Source organism: Haliotis rufescens, unplaced genomic scaffold (assembly GCF_023055435.1).
Source record: "Haliotis rufescens isolate VD_foot unplaced genomic scaffold, xgHalRufe1.0.p SCAF_11, whole genome shotgun sequence".
Classification (NCBI taxonomy): domain Eukaryota; kingdom Metazoa; phylum Mollusca; class Gastropoda; order Lepetellida; family Haliotidae; genus Haliotis; species Haliotis rufescens.
The window spans coordinates 12,618,331-12,645,388 of record NW_025963791.1 but is presented as its reverse complement, the minus strand read 5'-3'; the positions used below and the strand labels follow the sequence as shown (position 1 = coordinate 12,645,388).

Here is a 27,058-nt window from a genome sequence, read left to right as displayed (position 1 = left end):
TGTGGTTCATAAGGGAACTAATCACTGTGTGTATTTACTGTAATTATTTCGTGCAAAAGATTTACCACATCCTTCAATTGGCCATTTTATACGAAACATGGTTCCCCATTTAATGAAGCATTGATATGATGCTTATCTTGATAGCGTCGATCACATTAGCCAATGATTTGTGTTTGCGTGGTTTTCCATCACTCTTACTTCATTGTCTCTACCACAGAGGTCATCATAATGTTCGCATCTACAAGATAATCAATCTGCCATGGATGGACACATGTCTAGGTCAATTCATGCACGCCCCGCTGAAGGCTCACCACAAGGTGAAGGTAATTCATTTGTCAAATTTCAATTCTGAGTTTGTTCATCTCAAGCGGTCGCAAAATGGTTGAGCATTGCCGATGCGGCATTACATGTTTCTTTACTCGCCCACGTTCTTATGTCAATATACTTCCTCCATACATCCTGCCCTTAACTAGCAACTGTTTAAACATCCTTTTATTCCTTTCAAGATATCCTCACCGTTGCACTTCTTAAGTTCATAAATATTCTAAAATGCCTTCATGAACAACATACATGGATCATAAATTCAGCTCTAAAGTAACAGTTGCTAAAACACCCTTTTATTGCCTCCCGTAAAATCACGTCAAAGACCAGAATTCAGTCTGGCTGTCGCTGCAGATCATTGAATTGTTGCCTGATGCAGCGTTAATCAGCACTCCTTTGCTCTCACACCTGCTACCTCATTCCAACCATTGTCAGCTTCCCTTTTGCTTCATCATTGTGTCCTTTCACTGTGTTAGTTGTTGAGTAGGTCTATGGTAACTGGACAAGCGCCCAGGGCAGATGATGACAAAGATAAACGTCCTTTAGTGTAATGATACTGTATAAGTCATGGTGGATAACACATGTCGGTTTCCATGGCAACTAACGGTATGATAAATTGATCTTTGGCATACTAATGCTACCCTTAAAACAAAGCCTAATTCGTAATCTATAACGTTATTTGGATGAAGGTTATGTCTTTTTTTTAAGTAAAAAGGGGTCCTGTCGAGAAGGAGATGTAATCGATTATGTAAGACACAGTTTCAAGCGGCAACACAAAGTAATTTCTCTTTGAGCGAAACTGAAGACTTTTAACAACGTCAATTTAAGTCGTCTCAGACTGCAAAATGAAAAGACAGAGGTTCCAGAATACTTAGGAATGGAACTGAAGTAGATATAGTTTATTACACGAGAATGTGTGTCATATTGATTTTTACGAAACGAGTGTCACGATTCTTGTATTTCCCGAAGTGAGCATTGAATTAGTGTTACGCACATCTGAGTGTAATAATTTCTGCATTAACCATTATTTCCTAAACCTTTTGAGAGTCCCTTTAGGACAAATGCATTGATCACGAACGCCGTCTGAGAAAACCACAATTGTCAAATGACTTCAACAATCTTCAGCGATGACGTCGTTTCCAGTGTGACGTCATCCTGTCTTACGTCACAATAAGATTCTACTGACGTCAACAATGCCGGATGACGTACCCAATACACTGGTTCGAACCGATATTTGCACTTGTATTGATGCAGTTAGATTCGCATGTAAGGACTCATGCCACCACTCGCTAAACTTCTTAGCATCGATCATAGTTTCCACGACCTGCTTTTTACACTTGATACTCTTGTTAGCTTTGCCGCTCTAGTTGGTAATCTGAATCAGATCCATAGGTAGATTTATGCGCGTTTGTGACAGGAATCAATATAGTTTTCCAAACCCTATTTAGTCTTGTCATTTTTAATCTATGTCAAACTGCAATGTTCACAGGAAGTAATTATCTCTAACCCTGTTACTGGAATACTTTAGCGTGTTCCAAATATTACCAATTATGAATTGGATACATGTCTCCCAAGGCGAGCTTTGGGGTATGTATAATTATGGATAATTAGATTATCTAAGACATTACCATTGTGCTAACGTAATTGTTTTATGCACGTACATGTAGTTTCGCAGTTAAATATTCATGGTCTATTTTAACGTGACTTATTTTCGTCCTTGGTCAGTATTGACGAAATGATGGAAGTAAACATTTACAAAAACAATACATATGTGACAGCAGAAGCATTGCATTACAGCCCAGAACAGCTGACATATCTCTATATACTTTACATATACTGACTGATGTATATATGTGGGCTAAAATGTTCATTTACTGGCTGATGTACACTGGATAAGATGTACATATACTGGCTGATGTATTTGCATTTACTAGCTAAGTTGTACATATACTGGATGATATATTTATATACACTAAGATGTACATATACTGGATGATATATTTGCATATACTAGCTAAGATGTACATATACTGGATGATATATTATATATACTAAGATGTACATATACTGGATGATATATTTGCATATACTAGCTAAGATGTACAAACAATACTGTCTGATCTCTACATATGCTAGATAAAGTGTACATATATCGGATGATACATTTACATATACTAGATAAGATGTACATATATTGGCTGCTATGTATACATATACTGGAAGAGATTGACATCCACTTCTTAATATACAGGAAACTAAGGTTTAACACACTCAAAGAGACCTAAAAAGCAGTCGTTATATCCGTCAGTTCGTTATATTCGTGTTCCTTATAAATGTAGTTAACTGTATTTACATGTAATGGGTGAGATTTACAATCTTATGATTGTTATTGGCTTAGGTGAGTCATTGAAAATATACACACAATATCATTTACATAGAAGCGACAAACCCATTTACATAATAACAGGACATATACGATATAGACATTGTGCGATTCAGATCATATTATTAGCGTGTGTTAGTCACAGATTGTACAATAACATGCATTGTTAAAGAAACTGCACAATCCATTAAGATGATGTACATGATGGTACATGTACATGTAATGTGACCACTACCTTCACAATCCCTTAAGATGATGTACATGATGGTACATGTACATGTAATGTGACCACGACCTTCACAATCCATTAAGATGATGTACATGATGGTACATGTACATGTAATGTGACCACTACCTTCACAATCCCTTAAGATGATGTACATGATGGTACATGTACATGTAATGTGACCACTACCTTCACAATCCCTTAAGATGATGTACATGATGGTACATGTACATGTAATGTGACCACGACCTTCACAATCCATTAAGATGATGTACATGATGGTACATGTACATGTTATGTGACCACTACCTTCACAATCCCTTAAGATGATGTACATGATGGTACATGTACATGTAATGTGACCACTACCTTCACAATCCCTTAAGATGATGTACATGATGGTACATGTACATGTAATGTGACCACGACCTTCACAATCCATTAAGATGATGTACATGATGGTACATGTACATGTTATGTGACCACCTACCTTTACAATCCCTTAAGATGATGTACATGATGGTACATGTACATGTAATGTGACCACTACCTTCACAATCCCTTAAGATGATGTACATGATGGTACATGTACATGTAATGTGACCACTACCTTCACAATCCCTTAAGATGATGTACATGATGGTACATGTACATGTAATGTGACCACTACCTTCACAATCCCTTAAGATGATGTACATGATGGTACATGTACATGTAATGTGACCACTACCTTCACAATCCATTAAGATGATGTACATGATGGTACATGTACATGTAATGTGACCACTACCTTCACAATCCCTTAAGATGATGTACATGATGGTACATGTACATGTAATGTGACCACTACCTTCACAATCCATTAAGATGATGTACATGATGGTACATGTACATGTAATGTGACCACTACCTTCACAATCCCTTAAGATGATGTACATGATGGTACATGTACATGTAATGTGACCACTACCTTCACAATCCCTTAAGATGATGTACATGATGGTACATGTACATGTAATGTGACCACGACCTTCACAATCCATTAAGATGATGTACATGATGGTACATGTACATGTTATGTGACCACCTACCTTTACAATCCCTTAAGATGATGTACATGATGGTACATGTACATGTAATGTGACCACTACCTTCACAATCCCTTAAGATGATGTACATGATGGTACATGTACATGTAATGTGACCACTACCTTCACAATCCCTTAAGATGATGTACATGATGGTACATGTACATGTAATGTGACCACTACCTTCACAATCCCTTAAGATGATGTACATGATGGTACATGTACATGTAATGTGACCACTACCTTCACAATCCATTAAGATGATGTACATGATGGTACATGTACATGTAATGTGACCACTACCTTCACAATCCCTTAAGATGATGTACATGATGGTACATGTACATGTAATGTGACCACTACCTTCACAATCCCTTAAGATGATGTACATGATGGTACATGTACATGTAATGTGACCACGACCTTCACAATCCATTAAGATGATGTACATGATGGTACATGTACATGTTATGTGACCACTACCTTCACAATCCCTTAAGATGATGTACATGATGGTACATGTACATGTAATGTGACCACTACCTTCACAATCCCTTAAGATGATGTACATGATGGTACATGTACATGTAATGTGACCACGACCTTCACAATCCATTAAGATGATGTACATGATGGTACATGTACATGTTATGTGACCACCTACCTTTACAATCCCTTAAGATGATGTACATGATGGTACATGTACATGTAATGTGACCACTACCTTCACAATCCCTTAAGATGATGTACATGATGGTACATGTACATGTAATGTGACCACTACCTTCACAATCCCTTAAGATGATGTACATGATGGTACATGTACATGTAATGTGACCACTACCTTCACAATCCCTTAAGATGATGTACATGATGGTACATGTACATGTAATGTGACCACTACCTTCACAATCCATTAAGATGATGTACATGATGGTACATGTACATGTAATGTGACCACTACCTTCACAATCCCTTAAGATGATGTACATGATGGTACATGTACATGTAATGTGACCACTACCTTCACAATCCATTAAGATGATGTACATGATGGTACATGTACATGTAATGTGACCACTACCTTCACAATCCCTTAAGATGATGTACATGATGGTACATGTACATGCAATGCGACCACTACCTTCACAGAACCAGTAACTATTGTGTTAATCATGAAACAACAAATAGGTGACATGTCACACTGATGTCTATAGATTAAAGCGAAAACTATGCTGCTCAAAGGAATTAAAAATAACACCCGATTCTTTCATATTGCAGTACATATGTAACCATAGTTAATGTCATAACTTCTTTTTTATAGAATATTTTGGACTGCCTTGAAAACCGGCAAATGCAGACATCGTGCAATTTCTTGAAAGATAATTGATTCCTTAACTAGTGACCTTGGGAAGAATGTTTTCGGGCAATTTTATGGCGACAAAAGTTATTTTTACCCTTTTGAACCATAGGTATTTAAGTCTGCATAAAAAAAACCCGCCGATATTGACATAGAAGATAAAAGACAAGATCTGTCTCCAGCGTTGTGTAAATGTCAAACATAAGTTAAAACGCATTTACTTGAAACTTGACTCATGCTTGAATCTTTTCCAGCATCATCGATCGTTAGTAACAAACCTGTGATATTCGTCAGAAAACACCATAACAAAGCCAAAAAACAAGTAGATCGGGAATCACTTTATATTGAAGAGGAGTTACTCAGTGGGAAGGTTGGGGCATATGATTAAATAGCAGCAGGTTCCGTGCGTTGTAACAATGAAACAACTATCTCGGCCTGAGTGAGTTTCATCAGTGTTTCAGTTGTATCAATGTGGGTCAGCGTCTTCGGGGGAAGTCAGGACATGGCGGGGTTCGAAGACGTTTGCCACGGTGGAACCACGGTGGAGCGTAACTATCCTCGCCAGACTATGGGGTAAATCATGTACATCAACACACAGCACCAGCTGAGATCACATTGCCATCCACTTTACCAGCTTTTACAAATTTTAAATTTTTTACAAATTTCCTAAAATCAGAGTGTTGCGTCTTTATGACAGATATCTCCAATGCTGGGCTTGATTCAAGGATTCGCTTCAAATTTGTTCCTTTGGGCTTCAGCACCTGACAGATGTGGAAACAGGGCGAGTCGGGATTCGAACCAACAATCATATGTTTCTGGCGTGCCCAAGAGACATAACTGCATTTCCATGCACTTCGATATACATTTATATGCGTTTAACAACAGTAAAGAAAAGTATAGTTTCCAGAGATAACATAAAGTGTATTTACCGACATTGCCTAAGGAGTCAATGCGTAGAAAGAAATCTGATTAATAGTTTACCGTCTTCTTATTTAAGACGATGAGAGATCTATTGCATACTTATGGTCAAAAACTGTTGCTGCCTTCATTCACCGATCATAACTTCCATTAAAACTACCTGAAATGCAATTTCATCTGGTAGAATAGGTCTTTAGCAACCCATTCTTGCCCTAAAAAACGACTATGCTTGTCGTTAAAGGCGACTAACGGGATCGGGTAGTCAGGCTCGCTGACTTGGTTGATGCATGTCATCGATCCCAATTGAGTGGATCGATGCACATGATGTCAATCACTGGATTGTTTGGTCCAGACTCGAATACTTACAGACCGTCGTCATATAGCTGGAATATTGCTGAGTGCGGCGTTAAACAACAAACCAACCAACATGAATTTCGGTAAACAATAATTTTACATGCAATCACAGATCAAGCGTAAAGCGTGCGTCACTTATCAACTATTTTCAGAAAGGCTAAATATAATAATACTACCGCCTACTGGAATAAACATGAGCTTTTGCATTCCGATAGAAAGTTCTGGTTTGACCTGATGCAATAGCCTTTAGCGCCCACCTTATTTTCCTCATCTGGCTTCGCGAGACTTCCATCTGCTCCCAAACATGAAGAAAGCTCTGGCTGAAACACATTTGGACGATGACTTCAAAGCAACTGTGAAGAACCTTTCGGGCAACCAAAAGAAGGGTTTCTGCGAAACGTGTATGACATCCACCCAACATCGTTGGCAAACGTGTTTATGGAAGGGAATTATGTTGAAAATTATGTGAGGCTCAGAATTTATCAATCAATCTTCGTAGATATGATGATTTTATTGTTTATTGTTTATTGATGATTTACATGTTTAGATGTATTGTTTATGGCTACCTACAGTAGGCCGGTATGATTTCCTGCCACTGTATTTGAAGACTGACCACACTCACAAATCTTCAATTATTTGCGAGAGAATTCCTTTATGACCTTCAATTTTTTTACACGTTTACAATGACTTTCACGCATATGAACACTTTTACAATGACTTTCACGCATATTTACATTTTTGCAATGACTTTCACACACATTCACATGGTTGCAATGACTTTCACACATATTTACACGTTTGCACTGATTCGTGAATGCAAGCAAATTATCGAATCTGTTTGGAATTGCTGCTTTCTTGGTAAAGATATAATAATGAGAATGCCCACAGGGTAATGTGACATTTTAAATTTACTGTGGATTCAGTGTTGAGAAACGTAGCCAGGTCCAGAACACTGCACGGTCCAGATAAAACGTCCGCTTTTATTTCGACTACATAGAAGGGATATGCTGATGAGATGATACTCCTTTGTCGTCACGCCTATCTGTTTAATTGTGTGTGATCAATACACCTGAAAGCCATTGCCTTTAGAAGGACATTGCCTGAGGTGCAGATGAGAATGTATTTGTTCGAAGAAATCAAAATCTTTGTAAAGAAACGAACGACAAAAGTCAGCTTCAAGGTTTTGCTTGTGGTACAAATGATAATTTGAACGAGACATTCCCTCTTTAGAATCTAAGTCCAATCTTAAGTTGGTCAGCACCTTTCTCGGGGGATTAATTATCCCACACTGTTGCGTGAAGCTTCTACTCCTTTAGCTTTGAATCTATCTGGGAAAGCGGGCTTCAGCTTTGATTGATATTGATTTGTGACGTTTGAGGATCCAGCATGGCCTCCAAGGATGGGGCAAGTATTTTACATAGAGAAGTTTGAGGATAGCCATGATCTCCGTTACCCATATCAACATCCTCTTGACGAGTCGCCATTGATCTTAGCGTCATATGCACGGGCCGTACGTGTCTGATCACAGCTTAAGGGAACACGCACCAAACTACTGGTATTACATGGTCGTAATATATTTACATGTTCATAGTGTACAATGCATTACATAATTTTAGATTATTTCTCTACAGATAATTTGATCACACTACATGCATTTTTTTATCTGCTACTTTATAGTTCAGATCATGCGATCCATGCAGCGCTCTCTGATAACCAAATATAGAAGTCAACAGGTTTGAAAAAGTCAGTAGATTCGTTCATGTCTTCGTGTCAATTTTTACAAACTGACATCAAGCAGGTATATAAATCGACAAAAACACAATTTCTTCATCCTGCTTGTTTTGCTTTGTTGTCATGTCCCTTCCGTTGATCGTCATCATTAGAGAATACATTACGGAAGCTAGCTTGATGAAAGGGAGATTGAGACATATTGGGGCTGTGATATTTTCCTTTTGAGTGTTAGTTAAGTGTTTGGTCAGTGTGGACCGCCTCCGTTGTCTAGTACATAGAGCATCTGCCCGGGGAGCGGAAGGACGGTAGTTCAATCCCCGGCCGCGTCAAACATGGTACTTGTCGGCTCGGAGTCAGCATACTGTGTCTGAGTGGGGTAATCCATTTAAAGGTATTCAAAGTGTTTATCAACAAGCATAATCCTTTCTGATCACGAACTAGAGCATTGGTGAATAATATGTTATTATCAGCGATGATAAGAAATCATTGTTTGTTTCACAGAAAGGGCAAGGGAGCTGTGTTGTTTCGTCGATATGGCGTTACAATTTCAAAGCTCTTCACATTTGATATAACGCAATGGCCATTAAAGGTTTGAATCAATATACAGTAAAACCTCGTAAACCCTCAAATAAAACGACTAGCGACAGATTATCGTTGTGCAGCTAACTGATATAGGATGTATGTTTCCAGGATGAAATGTACAACATCACAATTTGATGTGAGAATAAAGAGTTGACTGTACCACAAAGGACATTAACTGATTAAAACACAATTGACGGTGTTAATTACACAATAATGACTCATAATGTTAAAACATATGTATTGTGTCTATGGTTTATACAGAAGATGTTTTCAGGAATCTTAATGACATATAAGTGTGAATATGCATGAAAAATGACATCATATAATGTATATCGACATTGGTTTTATGGCTGTCACTTCAAGGAATACCATCATGGATTGTTACTATAAATATTTAACTCATTGCAAATTATTTTTATTTGAACAATTGAAATTGTTTTTGTTATTTCCGAGGCAACATACTGTCTTTGCTGGAGAATGCTGTCTAGATGTCACACTGCTCAATTTGGAATTCATTTTAACATAGTTTAACAAACCACAATCATCTTGATTCTGAGCATGTCTGAATAAAGGACTGTGTTTTCAGGCGATACAATAGCAACTCGTGGCAAATAAACAACTGAAATCAATCCCAAATGCTGCATTTAGAGAGATGAATATAATTGCATGTTATCATGTTCTCAGTTTGACTGATATAATCGAACATTAAAAACGGACAGATATCAAGCATAACTATTTATCACAAAGGAGGATACTTGATAAAAAACACCTGTCAAGTGCAAGGTCGATCTTCTTATCAATTCCAACTCATCTGTAGATGATACTTACCCAGTTAATGTATATTGTCTTGCTGCGCCGAGGTTTGTCTAGCTGTCAACCGATGTTTCAAAGCAGTACATTTCATCTTTCATAATATCATTTGAGGCGAAATTATTCTGAATCATGCATACAGTCAGGAGAGAGCTATAGTATTGCGGTATATGTCTGCAGCGTGGGTCATATGAGACGCCTACATAGCCTTATCTTTGGACAGCAAGGTGCTGTTACGTTTCCGTAGTCTGAGCTCTACTTGGTAATCTGATTTCTGATGTCTGTTTACTGTTTTCAGGGTAACAACACACTATGAACAGAAAAGAATGACGAGAGGTAAGACATTCACCTTGTGTCGAGCAATATACCAGCATCTTCAGCCTTTGGTGTCTACGTTGCAAAGGTTTTGAGACACTATCAATCATGCTCTTTCTTCGAAGAATTCAAAGAGCGTATAGGCCTCTTGTTATATCAAGTGTCTGTTCAAGGGCTTAGTGAAGCTTTCAAAATATTTACGGTAGACATGTGGGGGATATTGTCCAAATGTGACCAAAATTAGGTCCGATGCAATACGGTTTTTCTTATGAATATGGAAGGACTTTTGTCACTTTGATTCTTATATCAGGTTGAAGGAAAACCATATGAACATGTGGTATAAAAATGAATACATGCTGGCACTTCTCATCCAAGCTGTAAGGTGAGCCTAAAAATATTATGAATAAGACGACTGTATCGGCGCCATTATAACACTTAATTTAGTGCAGTTGGGTTTGGTGGATGTTTCAACTATGGTGTCGATGTTAGAGTATTGGTAACGCATTGGTCCCCTCCAAAGCGCCGCAAATCGTTGTGCAGAGTTGCACATCTTGGGCAACTGTGTACACCACTATCCCACACGACACAATTCAGGAAAAACTTCATTTCTTGATCTAAGGATCATTTGACACTAAACTTAGTACCATAGATAAAGTTACATCTCTATCTCTATGATTGAAGACACTTTGACAAAAATGGAAGCAAATGTCATCTGAAGTTTACTGAGAGATGAAGATATGAAATGTAAGACGTACTCCTTGGTCTGTTTCATTATGCATATGCGTCAGATTGTCTTGAATTACCTGAGTTCACATTCCTGTGTGACCCGTGACGATCCGGGGTAGAAAGGTCTCCAGCAACCCATGCTTGCCGTAAAGGCGATTATGCGTGTCGTAACAGGCGACGAACGCGATCGGGTGGTCAGGCTCGCTGACTTGGCTGATGCATGTTATCGTATCCAATATGCGTGGATCGATGCTCATGATGTCAATAACTAGATTGTCTGGTCAAGACTCGATCATTTATAGACCGCCGACATATTGCTGAGTGCGGCGTTAAACAACAAACAAGACATTCCTGTGTTTACTAACTGGGTATTTCCTACTTTGCCTGTGAGAATCTTTGCATTATATTAACTTCCTTGCAGGTATTCAAAATGTGTCAACAGGCTGTTATTTTTATGTTTCCAGAAAGGAACAAGAAATTAAGATGACCTGTGAAACCGCCTCAACTGTCACCCGGCGATGACGTGGTGTCAGAATGGGTCCTCGGTGTGGCCTATGACAGTGTCTGCTCGTCATCGTCGACGCACGGTGTCCGCACTAATGTGTCGCTGGTGAGTCCGAATGGTCTGTCGAGCAGTTTCCGCAGCAGTAACAAAGCGATCTTGAAGATACTGTCGCACAATCTGACGATCCTGACGTCGGGTGGTGACCCTTGGTCTTCCACTACGTGGTCAGTCATCTGTAGTGTTTGTGGTCTGTTACCGTTGCTTGAGCCTGTATACGGTCCTTACGTGCATTGGCTACTTGCCGGGCGGTTTGTCCAACCTGCAATCGTCAAAGGGCTTGGTGTCGCTGATTTCTTGTCAAACTTGGCATGTGGTAGCAAGTCAATAACGAATGAATGTTATCCAATCTGGGTGGATTTTTATAGTGCAAGAAATGGGGGAACGCACGTGCATTTCAATTTGCACGGAACTCACGTGCATCGGGTTACCATGGCCGTTGCGGTGATGCGTTTGGGCGATCGGTTTAATTGTCATCTGCTTTGTTTTTTCATCATCAAATTTCATTTTTCCGGACAAGGAAACTTTAAATTTTATAAACTTTGACAAAAATTACAGATATTTTAATGACAACCTTTCATCCAAAGTGACTTGGGGTGACGTGTCTTTTCCCACAAGACCTCAGTATCTAGTCACAGCTATGTAAATCTGTCAGGACAGGTCCAGACAAGATCACAATGACTCAGTATACGCAGCAGAAAAATACTTTCCGCCCTCTGTCTGGTAGTTTGATGTTTTTCATCTTTATACAAGTACTAATACACACTATTTATGATGCAATATGCTGATGGATAATGTGTGAGAAATTAACGGTATCAATGAAGAAATAATCTAAGAATATCGACTTTAAGGCTCAACGTATACCACAACCATTATTTGAAAGAGATATTTGCTAACGTAATGAAAACCTAATGAACTATTTCTATTCCAAGTCAGATCTCAGTCGATATCTTTCTTCATATTTATTAGTCTACACTGTTGCACGAAACCTCCACTGCCCTAGGGACACATCTGGAAGAGTACACTGTCGTCCTTCTTGATATGTATTGTGCCACTCGTGAACCATTCCGACCAAAAACAAAGGGAAGAGTGAGCGGAGCCATTATCTCGACATCCCTTTTGTCTGGAAATGTCCTCCACATTCCCCCACATGTACGCCCGTCCTGCTTGATATCGATGGTGATACTCGAGAATTTTGACGGTGCCAAATCTGGTGAAAACGGAGGATGTTCAGTGAGTTCGAAGCCACAGTCATGCATTTAAGCCGTGGCAACGACGGACTTGTGCACAAGTGCATTGTCTTGGTTGAGTACATTTAGTGAATTTAGCGACGTTTAGCCTTCATATTGTCGCGCAATTTCCTAAACAGATGAGAATAATATTGACCTTCAATTGTCCACCAGTAGGATTCCTTTGAGAATCAAAGGAAACCGAAGCCATCGCCATGCTAGCTGATGGAACACACTTTATATTCTTTGTAGGGGAAGACGTGAGATGTTTCTACTGCTTTGATTGCAGTTTTTGGCTGATAGTGGTGAACTCAAGATTCATCCATGGTTAAAAATCGCTAACCGAAATCAGCTGGGTCAGTTTCTAAACTACATAAAACCAATTATGTCTATTATTATCAACAGAGAATACCTTGTCACTTAGGTGTCTGCTGAAACTGCCTGATTGACTGTAAACATGAAACGTAAGGTACTTAATATATGCAAATTGCTACGGGAATACTATACAATAGACTCACAACTATTCAGCCACGCCTTGTATATATGAAAGCGATAAAACTATTCAGCCACGCCTTGTATATATGAAAGCGATAAAACTATTCAGCCACGCCTTGTATATATGAAAGCAATAAAACTATTCTGCCACGCCTTGTATATATGAAAGCGATAAAACTATTCAGCAACGCCTTGTATATATGAAAGTGATAAAACTATTCAGCCACGCCTTGTATATATGAAAGCGATAAAACCATGTCCATTATCATAAGAAATCTCCGTCATACGATTCCGACGATTCGGTTTGTTTATGAATATCACTATCAATTATTGACGATGCAGGTGTTAGCGAATGGATGGGCGTATCCTGTCCCATTGGTGGCACCCGACACAAATACATGGAAAAGCAAGTCAAGTGTTCACCTGAACAAACACGGGGGCATATGATACAAGTTAAAATCAGGAATTGCATCGGATATCATCACCCAAAGCAAGGATCGCACGACACCACCCGAAAACCCCACAGAAAAAGCATGCCCGACTGTAAACCCAATGATGCAAAATGCAGACAGCAATGGCCGGAGCCGCTGGAACACTGGCCGACCCAAAGGGGACCCACCGGAAACCCGAAGCCTATCCCTCCTGCCACAAATCCCTGTTTTAGAGAATGACAGATCAAATATAAGAGGGAAAGAGTGAATGCATATAGAAGTGTAGATTGTATAGAATTGTATTTTTGGTAGCCAGGGACATTTGATGAGTCTGTCCTTGCTTCAAGCAACACACCATTGCTGCTGGAAAAGCGACAAATGCCTTTTCTAACAATACTACAAATACATCAATGTTACATTTTGACAAAATTATTATTTCTGAAACAAAAAAGTGAGAAAATAATTTCCTCCCAGGTTTTTATAACAAACACTTTTCAGCTCCTGTTTTTAAAGAAAAAAGTATATGCCTTGAAGCAAAAACCGAGAGAAAACATTTTGTGTCCAACAATAATCAAAGGTAATATTGCAACTGAATTTCGGCCTTGTAGCCTCAGCATATCAAACAAACACATCCCCGAAATATATTTCTGAAAACGGTTGCAGCGACACCGAAGATTGATAAGTAATTTGCTATAGCGTTATAAGAGCAATCTATCTTTCCATGACAATACAACTTTTAATTATTTTGCAGTCAGCTATGGTTATTTGTTTTCTTAGAATAGTGTTCTCATGTCAGTTTAAGCTATTTCTATTTCTTTCTAGTCAATGTGTACGTGATTAATAGATATTCAGGTTTGTAAAATTACAAAACCTACTCCACAACACGATTAGAAAAGTCGACTGACTGAAAAAAGCGACATTGCTGCAATTTGTTTCCTTTGTATTGATTTGGGAGACACCAGTGGGGTATAAATCAACAGAATTACAAGTCTTCCTTCCGAAATGTACTCATGTTGATCTTTGTCATTAGACAAATAGCTAACTGCAGTTCGCTTCGTGCTGGTGACTTGAGACAGGGTATGGCTACTAGCCTGTATTTGAGTGTTTTTGTAGTCTTTATGTCCGCTCCATTCCACACTGTACAGACGCAGTCTCTGGAATACTCGGCGAGTGTTGAGGACATTTGTTTGTTGTACCATGTATTTTCTGTTACATCTCTGATACATTTGACTCGAACTAAACTGATTTATTTGTCCAAACTCGTTGGGATTCCGGGTAAGAATAGAGGCGACTAAATGAATCTGGTTGTTTGGCTCGGTGACTTGATTAATTGCCTGTCATCGGATCCCAATTGCGTGGACAGGTGCGTCAGTCACCGGAATGTCTGGTCCAGACTCGATTATATACATTCCGCCGTCATGTAGATGGGATGTTGCTGAGGGCAGCGCTAAACAACAAACAAACAATAATATGTCCAGCCATCTGATTAATAACGTTATGTCCATATATGGAATAAGCTCTCGTTTTTTTATTGGGTTCGTTAAAGAATATTTTTATTTCCGTGAAAGACCAACAATTAACACATGTTTCTTTCAGGGCCCATGGGGATTCCGATATAGAGGTCTCAAGCAACCCCCCATGCATGCTTGTCGTCGGGGCGACTGAATGAATCGGGTGCTCAGACTCTGTGACTTGCTGATAGCTGTCATTTTGTACAGGCCACTGTCATTTGTCTGGAATATTGGTAAGCGCAGCGTTAAAGAACAAACGAATCCCAACATAAATACTGCCTTATCATCTATAATGGATGACATTTGGTTTATAGGTGTTTTATATACCGTGAATTAAGAAACACATATTATTTCATGTTTTTGTTCTGCATACAAATATTATCTACCTCGTTATCAACTGTAACACACATTTGTACTGGCACGTCCATTATATAAATTGCTGGACTATTGATCACTGTGGTGTTGAACGAGAGTCACTCACTAATGCGCGATCCGTGGGGATCCGGGGTAGAGTAGAGTAGGTCTTCAGCAACCCATGCTTGCCGTAAAAGGCGACTATGTTTGTCGTAAGAGGCGACTAACGGGATCGGGTGGCCAGACTCGCTGACTTGGTCGCTGCATGTCATCGATCCCAATTGCGTGGATCGATGCTCATGATATTAATCACTGGATTCTCTGGTCCAGACTCGATTATTTACAGACTGCCGTCATATAGCGGGAATGTTGCTGAGTGCGGCGTTAAACAACAAATAAACAAACAAAACAAACTAATGCGTATCAGGGTAATGCAAGTCTCGCCTCTATCCTTTTGCTTTGAATCCCTAATGGGAGTACAGTAAAGTACGGTTATAACAAACTTAAGGGGACTACTAATTTAAGTTCGTTATAACCGTGGTTCGTTATGAGCATATATACAGCATAACTACTGCAAATAGTCGGGACCAAAAAAGTAAGTTCGTTATATCCGTCAGTTCGTTATAAGCGTGTTCGTTGTAATCGTAGTTTACTGTATCAGTCTTCAGGCCACCTCAGTCAAAAACACTATGCGAGGTAACTTTTTAATAATGTGCTTCTAGAAATTACCTAGCTACACTTGGCCTGTTGCCAAAACTATGAATCACTCCCTTCGGGTAAAAACACACTAGATCTAATGAGTCACCATTTTTTTGCTGTTCCATGCTTCGAATTTCTTTTGACAACACATAAAGCATTATGTGACAAACAAAGAAAATGATGTCAGGCTATATGTTACTTTAGCGACACAATCCAATCCTGCTGCCATATGTTGCAATGCAAAAAGATAACACAGACGGCCATGGTGACCTTTGTGAAACTTACTTATACAGAAAACGAAAGTCAAACCAGGTGTTTGCTCACTACTGGTGTGCATGTCCTGGCAACGCCAGAAATTGGGGAATGTCGAGGGTACTTTACAGCTAGAAATATAAATCAGAAACGTCAACGCCAGAGAACAAAGTCTCCATTATATGACAAAATTGAAACCAACTAACTACGCAAACGCCAAACGTCATCACAGTTTAGGAAGAGATGAAGTTTGCAGGGCCAAAAATGCATTTCGAGAAAAAAAGGAGCAGGGTCAAAACGCAAAGGTCAAATCACAGTGTTAAGTCCAATACATGTTTGACATAAATGGCTGAGTAATAGCCATAAACAGGCGTTTTTAAAATCAGAACAAACTCTTGTACAAATTTCAGCATTGCGGAGAAGAGGAGTTTTACGACGGACAAGGCAAAATAGTCATGGATATTATATGAATGGATCATTAAAAATCAGTGAGCAGTCGACAGGATACTAATACCATACTAAATATGTGCACAGAAAGTAGAGGGCTTCATACACCGTGGCTGTGTAGAGATTCAAACTTGTACTGTCCAGCTGGTGAGTGATATCTCTGTCGACTGTGCTCCTCCGAGGGAGAGAGGCTGAATCTGTGTAAATAATAAGGATTGAGCTAGACCGTAGTTCTAAAGACCTCTCTCTCTTATGATGGTTGTTTGCTTGACGTCGCCTAATTACATGTTACATGGAAATTCTGTATTGATGTTGTGTTCCAATCTTCAGGAGCATTACATGTCAAAGAAACCATATTTTTTAGTTTTAATTTGATGAAGCTGTAGGGTAGTAGGTATTCTCGCGTGAAATCAGTTTCACATGTTCACTGTGGACGGATCAAAGGAAAACCAATAGCAGTAACGCCAAATAATTAGATGTATAGTACAATGTAAATATTGATATATTTGATTTCGAACCTTTAAAATATTGGGAATGGGAATGTCTAGAATATAAAGCTTTATTTCAAAGAAGAATATTTAGACCTGTACGAAAAGAGAAAAGGGTCAGTGAAACAAATAAAAAAAGTAACCATCGTAGGTGATAACGCATCAGATCAACTATTCTAGACTGTTTAGGACCCGTGAAGATCCGGGGTAGAATAGGTCTTCAGCAACCCATGCTTGCCGTAAAAGGCGACTATGCTTGTCGTAAGAGGCGACGAACGGGATCGGGTGGTTAGACTCGCTGACTTGGTTGAAGCATGTCATCGATCCCAATTGCGTGGATCGATGCTCATGATGTCAATCACTTGATGATCCTGTCCAGACGCGATTATTTACATTTTGCTTGAATATTGCTGAGTGCGGCGTAAAACAACAAACCAAAATAAATCAAATCAAAGATAGTTTAAAAGTTATAATGAACTACATATTGCAACGTCCCTATTACTATCTGTGTGACTTGCAACCGCGTTTCTGTTTACACAATAACCAAACGTACTACTTATATCCCAAACGTTTCCCTCCTTTAACTGAAACTAAACTTAAATTTTAAACCTGCCAAGAGTGCTGCATGTGAAAAAGACAGGTTATCAGTACGGTTTGATTGATGTTGTGCTGGCGCACATTGGAATAATCTTCTCAGGTTCTCTTATGTGCTTTTAAGCGAAATTTGCTGCAAATATGACTGATCAGAAGCAATACTTTCCAACGTTTCAATTCGAGGCAAATTTGATTAAAAGGCCCTTTTTGCCATTTCCAATCCCCAAGCGAACATGCTGATCTGCCCATCAATTCCAACTCAATTATGCATCATGCCTTGCCTGAAGGAAAAGTATGTCTCATTGCGCTTCTTGCGACAAATGAAAGCATGAACATGTCGCAGGTTGATTCAGTGATACATGTGGGATGCTGGCTATCATAGGGTCTCAGCTTCCCCTAAGCGGTTTCCACAATGTATCGTGTGTCAAAAACATTTTGACTGGCACCTTGAAATAACACTACCTTTACTATTGCATACAGATCTAGAACTTGGCATACACAATCACTTAATGACATAAGTGTTCTTGTTTTCTCTTAAATAAGTCTTGACCAAAGGCATTGTGCATAATCCCTGAATATGCAATTCCCTATTTTGACTTGTACCATATGGTCCCGTGCTTTTTGGGTGAGAGATTGGCCTGCTTGGCGTTGTTTTGTGATGGGTGTAAGGGATGGGGCAGGTGACGCTCATCGTTTCCCGAACACCAACTATCACCATTTGATAGTTATTCATAAACTTATGCTCATGTCATAGTCGGAATCGTACAATCGACAGAGATTTCTTATGAATATAGCAGTTATCACATTGTTTCAAATACATGTTCAAATCATTGGTAAAATATTTAGATCTATGCATAAAGATTCAGAGTGAAAGAACACTCTCCATAAGATTGTGTGTAAAAGATAAAAACCGACCCCGAGGTCTTGACTGAGAAAGTAATCCGTTTATCAACATTATAAAGAACCCACACATACAGAAATGTTCCATAACAAAAAGTTTAAAAGACACGAGGGATGACTTCAACGTTTCAACAGTCCGCTCATCGTTCCTTGAACACCTGGAATCATCCCTGATTGATAGTAATTATTCATAAACACTTGCACATGATGTACACGTAGTCGGAATCGTACAATCGACTCTGTTTTTGGCAGAGATTTTTTGTGAACATGCAAAGGGTATTGTCGCTTTTATTTACAGTTTCTGGTTTTGAGCGCTACACTGCAGAATATCATGAGACAACGTAGCCCGTTTACAAAAAAAAACAGTTGACATTTGGCATTAAACAAGAAAAGTGATCTTCTTGTTTTCCATACGATATTTAAAGGGTCTATATGGCTTTCCGATGTTTTTCTATTGAAGAGAAACTAAACATTAAATAACGCAAGTCCTCAATTTTGTTCTGATTACAGCGAGGATGGGATTGTGAGATTTAGGAATGTCATGTTTTCTTCAAGTGTCAATATTCAGTCACATGCATTCAACCCGAGCGCGAACAAACTGTTTTTGATTGCACACAGACGAATTAGATATCGTTCTGTAATGTTGCTCTACTTCTAGATTTCTGAAATCTGTTTTTGGACAAACAACGCCATTGTTGAAATTACTACACTTTTAATATACCTAGCTTTTCTATTTCCACAACGTTCAATCGTTTCACTTACATGTACTTAGATGTAAATTCAGATGCGTTTAGTTAACAAAAATATACACAAGTTTAATTTCCAAATATAGCAAATAGTATATTTACTGACATTACCAAAGCAGTCAATGCGTGAAAAGAAATCTGATTAACAGATTACAGCCTATTGATTGCCGACGATGAGAGGTCTATTGCATCCTCATTGCCAAATTCTGAAGCCATCATTCACCGATGATAAATTCCATTAAAACCACCTGAAATATTTGCAGCATGTTTTCAGTGAACAATCATTATACACTCAACCAAAGGCCAAGCGTCAAGCGTGCGTCACTTAGCAACTGTTTTCTGAAAGGCTAAATATAATTATAAAACCGCCTACTGGCAAGAACGATAGAAAGTTTAGGGTTAGTTTAAACCTGATGCATTAGAGACAAATATTCAAAATCATTATTTTCGAGGGTTGATTGATAAATTCACATAGAAGGAATTGCGTAAAAGTGAAATCTTTTGAAAATGGACAAATTTAAGGAAAGTGTAGTGATCGTGTACTGAAGGGAAAAGGGCTTTACACTAAAAAAGCCATCCGTGAAGATATGGGTACAACACGAGGGAAGGATGAACGTTCTTATGCGCCTGTAAAGAGGAGGGCAGCAGAGTTCAAGCGTGGCAGGGAGAGCCTTGAGACGACACCGTCCTGGCAGATCTTTGACGTAAGCAACACTAGAGAGAAAGTTCCTAGAAATGCATTTTCCAGGATAGTGTACTTTCCATTATCACAGACACTTTAGCAATGAATAAGGTATCAGTTCGTGGAGTTCTAATGCTTCTGACATCTGATTAAAAACGAACCCGACACAACAGTTCTCGTGACGTTCTAGCTCTGTTTAAAGCTGCTCTAGAAAGGTTTGTGGAACGATTTCTGGTAACTGCTTCCAGCCAGACAACAATCAAAACAATGGAAGCATTTGACATCACCATCGCCAAACATGCCAAATCCCATCACGTTATGGTCTCTATACCCTGGGAGGGTATCATTATTGTAATGATCTTCCAAAAGGACAGGCAATAAATCGAGCATATTATGCTGTACGTTTAAGACAATTACAGGACGTGCGAAGCAGTGAAAAGGTGTGCTCTTCCATCAGGACAATGCTTCAATGCACAAATCAGTCATTTCCATGGCCGAAGACCACGAATGCGGCTTTAAATTCCTTCAACAGCCACCTTATTCTCCTGATATGTCTCTGTCAGATGTCATGTGCTCTCAAACATGAAGAAAGCTCCAGCCTATATGATTTTCGTTTACTTGCTACTTCATCACCGACGACGACTAAGGGATGCACCTGCTACTGTATTTGAAGACTGACCACACTCATAAATGTTGTCATCTTCAATTACTTGCCAAAGAAGTCATTTGAGACATTCACGCATATTCACAGTTTTACAATGCTTTTCACGCATGTTTTCAAATCTACAATATCCTTTACGCATGCGTGCCCTTTACAGTGACCTTCTTCAAGCTTGTTTACACGTTTGCAATGATTCGTGAATGTATGCAGGTTCTCACATCTGATTGGATACACTCAAAAATATGATTATTCTGTGGATTCAGTGTTGAAAAACAGATGACGAAGGAAGCCGGGTCAAAAACAATGCGCGCCGGGTCAAGAACAATGCGCGGTCCAGTTAAATCTTCCGATATGTTTCGACCAAATATAAGGAATTTGATGACGAGTTTATACTCTTTTGTGGTCAGGCCTGACGTGATAGTTTGATGTATATGCTACTTTCGATTGATAGAACATGCAATAGTGTGTTAAACTCATGCCTACAAAAGAACATTGCCTAAGGTGCAGATGAGAATATATTAATTTTGTTCGAATTAATCAAACTCCCGGGGAAGAAAAGAACGACGGATATCAGCTTGAAGGTTTAGCTTGTGGTACAAACGATAATTCGAAAGAGATACTGACACAATGAAGCGATTCTTGCGAGTCCAGTCTGAAGTTGGTCAGCACCTTTCTCGGGGGATCAATTAGCCTACACTGTTGCGTGAAACCCCTATTCGTTTAGCGTTGAATGATTCTTAGAAAGCGTGCTTCAGCTTTGATTGATATTGATTTGTGACGTTTGATGATCCAGCATGGCCTCCAAGGATGGGGGAAGTAGCTAACATAGAGAAGTTGGAGTATAGTCATGGTCTCCCTGTTACCCATATCAACATCCTCTTGACGAGTCACCATTGTTCTTAGCGCAATATGCACGGACTGCATATGTCTGATCACAGCTTAAGAGAAAACGCACCAAACTACTGGTATTACCAAATTAGTATTACATGGCCATTGTATTGATTATAACAAAACAACGCATTTTTACATGTATTTATATATATTTTCTACCATACATTACATAGCTTTAGATTATTTCTCCACAGATAATGTGATCCCACCATATGAATGCTTTTACTGTTGCTTCATTGTTCAGATCATATGATCAATAAAACGTTCTCTAATTACAAACTATAGCAGTTATCGGGTTTGATGACTCTTTCATGTCTTCGTGTCAATTTTACCAAACGGACACCAAGCAGGTACATAAATCAACAGCAACACAATTTCAACATCCTGGTTGGTTTGCGTTGTTGTCATATCTCTTCCGCTGATCTTCATCATTAGAAAATTAGCATCCACTTTACTGAAGCTCGCTTTGTGTTTGGGAAATTGAGAGATATTGGGGCTGTGGTAATATTATCTTGAGAGTTAGTGTGGTTTTTGGTTAGTGCGGACATGTTCCTGGGGTGTGGGTGGTCAGATCCTCGGTCGCGTCCTAAAATGGTACTTGTTACCCTGCCTGCGTCATTAAGGGGTAAAAATAAAGCCTTGTCGGCTCAGGGTAAAAAAAAAATGTCTGAGCTGGTTATCCATGTTAACCTTCTTACAAACCAGGGAAGTAAACAGGTATCGGAGTTCAAATTGAGATAGAATCCTTCACTCACGCAGCTTTGATAATCCATTATACTTTGACAATAGCTTCATATCACCCAACTTCTACACACCACGTAACTACATGCGACTAACCGGATCGGGTGGTCAGGCTCGCTGACTTTGTTGATGCATGTCATCGATCCCATTTTGTGGATCGATGCTCATGATATTAATCACTGGATTGTCTGGTCCAGGTTATTAACAGATTGCTGGAATATTGCTGAATGCGGCGTTAAACAATAAACCAACCAACCAACCAACCAACATAACTGTAGGTGACATCATCATCTCGTATCTGAATTGCATTATGATTCCGGGACGCCTACAGGACGCGACCCTGCACAACGCATTGCGGCGCTACAGATGACTGTGGCCTGTGGCATCAATGACAGAAAGCGTTTATATTTGTTATTGATTTGTGAAAGTACTATAGGAAGTTACTGATGCAGCAATGCATAACCTCGTGGATGCATCCAGGCAACCTTCGCCACAATGTTGACGCATGTTCCGCCAATGGAACAATTCTGTTTTGTCATGCAGCACCATATTGACTTTTATGCGTGCTTGAAGTACTTCTCGATTTCTACAATAATGTACTTAGTGGTATTCAAAGTGTTTATCAACCAGCATTATCGTTTCTGATCACGAACTTGAACATTGGCGTTAAAGTAAATGATATATTATTATCAGCTATAATAAGAAATCATTGTTAGTTTCAAAGGAAGGGTACAAGGAGTTCTGTTGTTTCGTCGATGTGGAGTTACCACTTCAAAGCACTTCACACTTGTTGTATGGCAATAGTCATTAAGAGTTTGAATCAATTTACAGTAAAACCTCGTTAACTCAACTAGCGAAACACTATCGAAGTGGAGCTAACTGATATGGGATGTATCTTCCAAAGGATGAAATTAACATCACACTTTGATGTGTGAAGAAAATGCCGATTGCACCGTACAGAACATTAACTGACTAAAACACGACTGACGGTGTCAATTTCATAATGATGACTCATAATGTTAAAACATATGTATTGGGTCTATGTTATATATTGAAGAATGTTTTGCAGAAACCTAAATGACACATGACTGTAAATAGACATGTAATAGCAGATGACATGGGCTTTATTCATTATGGCTGTCACTGCCAGAAATACCAACATTGATTGCAATTATAAATATTAAGTCATTGTGAATAATATATATTCGAACAAATGTGATTGTTTTTTTAATTTCCGAAGCAGCCTGCCGTCTATTTTAGATGATGGTGTGTAGATATAATTCATTTTAAGATAGTTTAAGAAAGTCAAATCATCCGGATGCTGAACATTTCTCAATTAAGGCATGTGCTTTCAGGATCTATTTAATAGGAACCACAGAAATAAATCCCAAGTGTTGCATTTGAAGAACTAAACATAAAAACATGTCATCAGCATATTTTAACTGATATAATCGGCATTAAAGACGAAAAGAAATTCAAATAATTTCCACATATTTCCCTCCGTGTTGTCAGCATAATAATTTGAAAATATGTTTGATATACGGCAACACTTATCGTTGGGAAGGACACTTGATTAAAAACATCTGTCAAGTGCCAAGTCCATCGTCTCATCAATTCCAACTCGTCTGTAGATTCCCAGTTGATGAATGTTGTCTTGCTGCGCCGATGATTGTCTTGCTGTCAACCGATGGTTCAAGCAATACATTTTATTTTCTATATTATCAATCGAGGCGACATTATTCTGAATCATGCATACAGATAGAAGAGAGCTATGGTATTGTGGTATATCTCTCCAGTGTAGATAATATGTCGTTAATGAAACACAGCCTACTCAGCCTACACAGCCTTATTTTTTGACAGCAAGGGGTTGCTATGTCTCCCAGATTTTCCACTTAATAATCTGATTTTTTATGTTAAACTTTGTTTACTGTTTTCAGATATTAAGCAAAGCTAATTGATAAAAAACACTTGTCAAATGCAAAGTCGATCGTCGTATCAATTCCAACTCATCTGTAGATGATACTTTCTCAGTTAATGTATTTTGTCTTTCTGCGCCGAAGATTGTCTAGCTGTCAACCGATGATTCAAGCAATACATTTCATCTTTCATGATATCATTTGAGACGACATTATTCTGAATCATGCATACAGTCAGAAGAGAGCTATAATATTGCGGTATATGTCTGCAGCGTGGGTCATATGTGACGCCTACATAGCCTTATCTTTGGACAGCAAGGTGTTGCTACGTCTCCTAGTAGTCTGAGCTCTACTTGGTAATCTGATTTCTGATGTCTGTTTTCTGTTTACTGTTTTCAGGGTAACAACACACTATGAACAGAAAAGAATGACGAGAGGGAAGACATTACCCTTGTGTCGAGCAATATACCAGCAGCTTCAGCCTTTGTTGTCTACGTTGCAAAGGTTTTGAGACAGAACCAATAATGTTCTTCCTGCGAAGATTTAAAGAGATTATGCGTTTTACCTTGTTTAATCAGGGTTAAGTTAAGCTTACAAACTGTTTTGTGGTAGGCACGTGGAGGAAATTTCCAAGTGTGACCAAAATGATATCCGATGCAATTCGCTATTTTGACTATATGTTCCCGTGTCTGTTCTGCTGAACAAATGACTCGCCTTTGTATGTGTTTGTGACGGGTGCCACCAGTGGGGACAAAGAGATGCTAACGTTTCGCGAAAACATATCATTACTATTTGATATTGCTTTTTTTGTTTTGTTTGTTTGTTTGTTGTTTAACGCCGCACTCAGCTATATGACGGCGGTCTGTAAAATAATCGAGTCTGGACCAGACAATCCAGTGATTGTCCTCATAAGCATCAATCCACGCAATTGGGATCGATGACATGTATCAAGCAAGTATCAACCAACAGATCCGCAAGGATAACAACACAATTGGTGCCCATGGGGATGTCAACTTTTTGTCCTATCCCCAAAACGCCCAGCATGTCATAGAGTTCGGTAAACTTCATATGACATTTGCTTCTATTTTTGTCAAATTGTCTTCAATCATAAAGATAACTTTATCAATGGTCACTAAGTTTAGTTTCAAATGCCCCATGGGTCAAGAAATGAAGTTTCTCCTGAAGTGTATCGTGTTGGAAAGTGGTGTACACAATTGCGGCGCCATAGAGACTGGGACCCATGCGCAACTTGAAAAAACATGGAAAACTCCAACATTAACACCAATAATTGAAACATCCACAAAACCCAACTGCACTGCATTTAGTGTTACAAAGGCGCCGATACAGTCTCATTCACAATATTTATAGGATCACCCTGTGGCTTGGATGGGACGTGCTGGCATGTATGATATTTATGCCTCAGGTTCATGTGGTTTTTCTTCAGCCTGATATTAGAATCAAGTGACATTGAAATTCATGAGAAAAATTCCCCCTATATCGTGAGAATTTGTTTATAAACTTTCAAATTGTGATGATACTATGAGTTCGCCAGAAGGTGTGCACAGGTGGCCCCGTCACAAACACATGCGAAGGCAAGTTAATTGGTGACTTAAAAAAACACAGGAACATATTGTATATGTGAAAATAGGGGATCGCATCGCGACATCCCTCTTGTCTGGAAATGTCCTCCACATGTACGCCCGTCCTGCTTGATATCGATGGTGATACTCGAGACCAATTCCAACCAAAAACAAAGGGAGGCGCCATTACCTCGGTGTTACCAATAATCCGAGTGGTGATGTCGGGTTACTCCAGTTTTACATACGAGGTGTTGCTGAAAATATTTGAGCCTCATTATGATGGACTGATTTAATGGAGTTGGTTGATAATTATTATTCAACATAATCCCCTCCCAGGTTCTCACACTTCTGCCAACTACGCTCGAGTGCCGGGATCCCACTCAACATTGAGGTGTAATGACGTCATAATCAATTGGAATTCTGACGGTGCCAAATCTGGTGAGGATGGATGCCCAAAGTGTTCAAAGCCACAGTCATGCATTGCAGCCGTGGCGACGACAGATAGGTGCATTGTCCGTGTGGAACACAGTGAATGTTCCACGACGTTTTTCCTTGATATTGGCCTTCAATGGTCTGTACTTTCAGGAGGTAGTCCACCCAGAAAACCGAAGCCACCACCTTGCCAGGTAATGGAACAGACTTTGGAGGTTGAGATGTTCGATGCTTCCACTGCTTTGTCTGTTGGTTTATACTGGTTACACACCGCTCAATAAATGTAGCTGGGTCAGCTTCAAAATGATATAAAAGCCAATTATGTCCATTATTATCAACAGAAAATACCTTGTCGCGTTGGTGCCTGCAGAAACATGCCTGGTTGTGACCTGCAGACGCAGAATTATTCAACCACCCCTTGTATATGTGAAACCGACAAAACCCTTTCCATAATCATAGGAAATCTCTGTTGTAAGATTCTCACTATATCATGTATATGTTTATGCATCACTATCATGGGTATATGAATATATGTGTAGGTTATTACACCGTACTCGACCCAATAACTCATCATTACACAACACATATTTTATAGACTTTCCAGCATATGGTTTTCATCAATATTTTGACGAT

General features: G+C 39.1%; 1 long non-coding RNA gene across 1 annotated transcript; it reads left to right on the top strand.

Moving 5' to 3' along the window:
- The first annotated feature begins 8,727 nt into the window (after nucleotides 1–8,727).
- Nucleotides 8,728–24,885, top strand: LOC124141205. The gene is made up of 3 exons (XR_006862021.1): nucleotides 8,728–8,772; nucleotides 10,072–10,109; nucleotides 24,813–24,885. It is a non-coding gene; the product is annotated as an uncharacterized LOC124141205 (long non-coding RNA).
- Nucleotides 24,886–27,058: the final 2,173 nt, after the last annotated feature.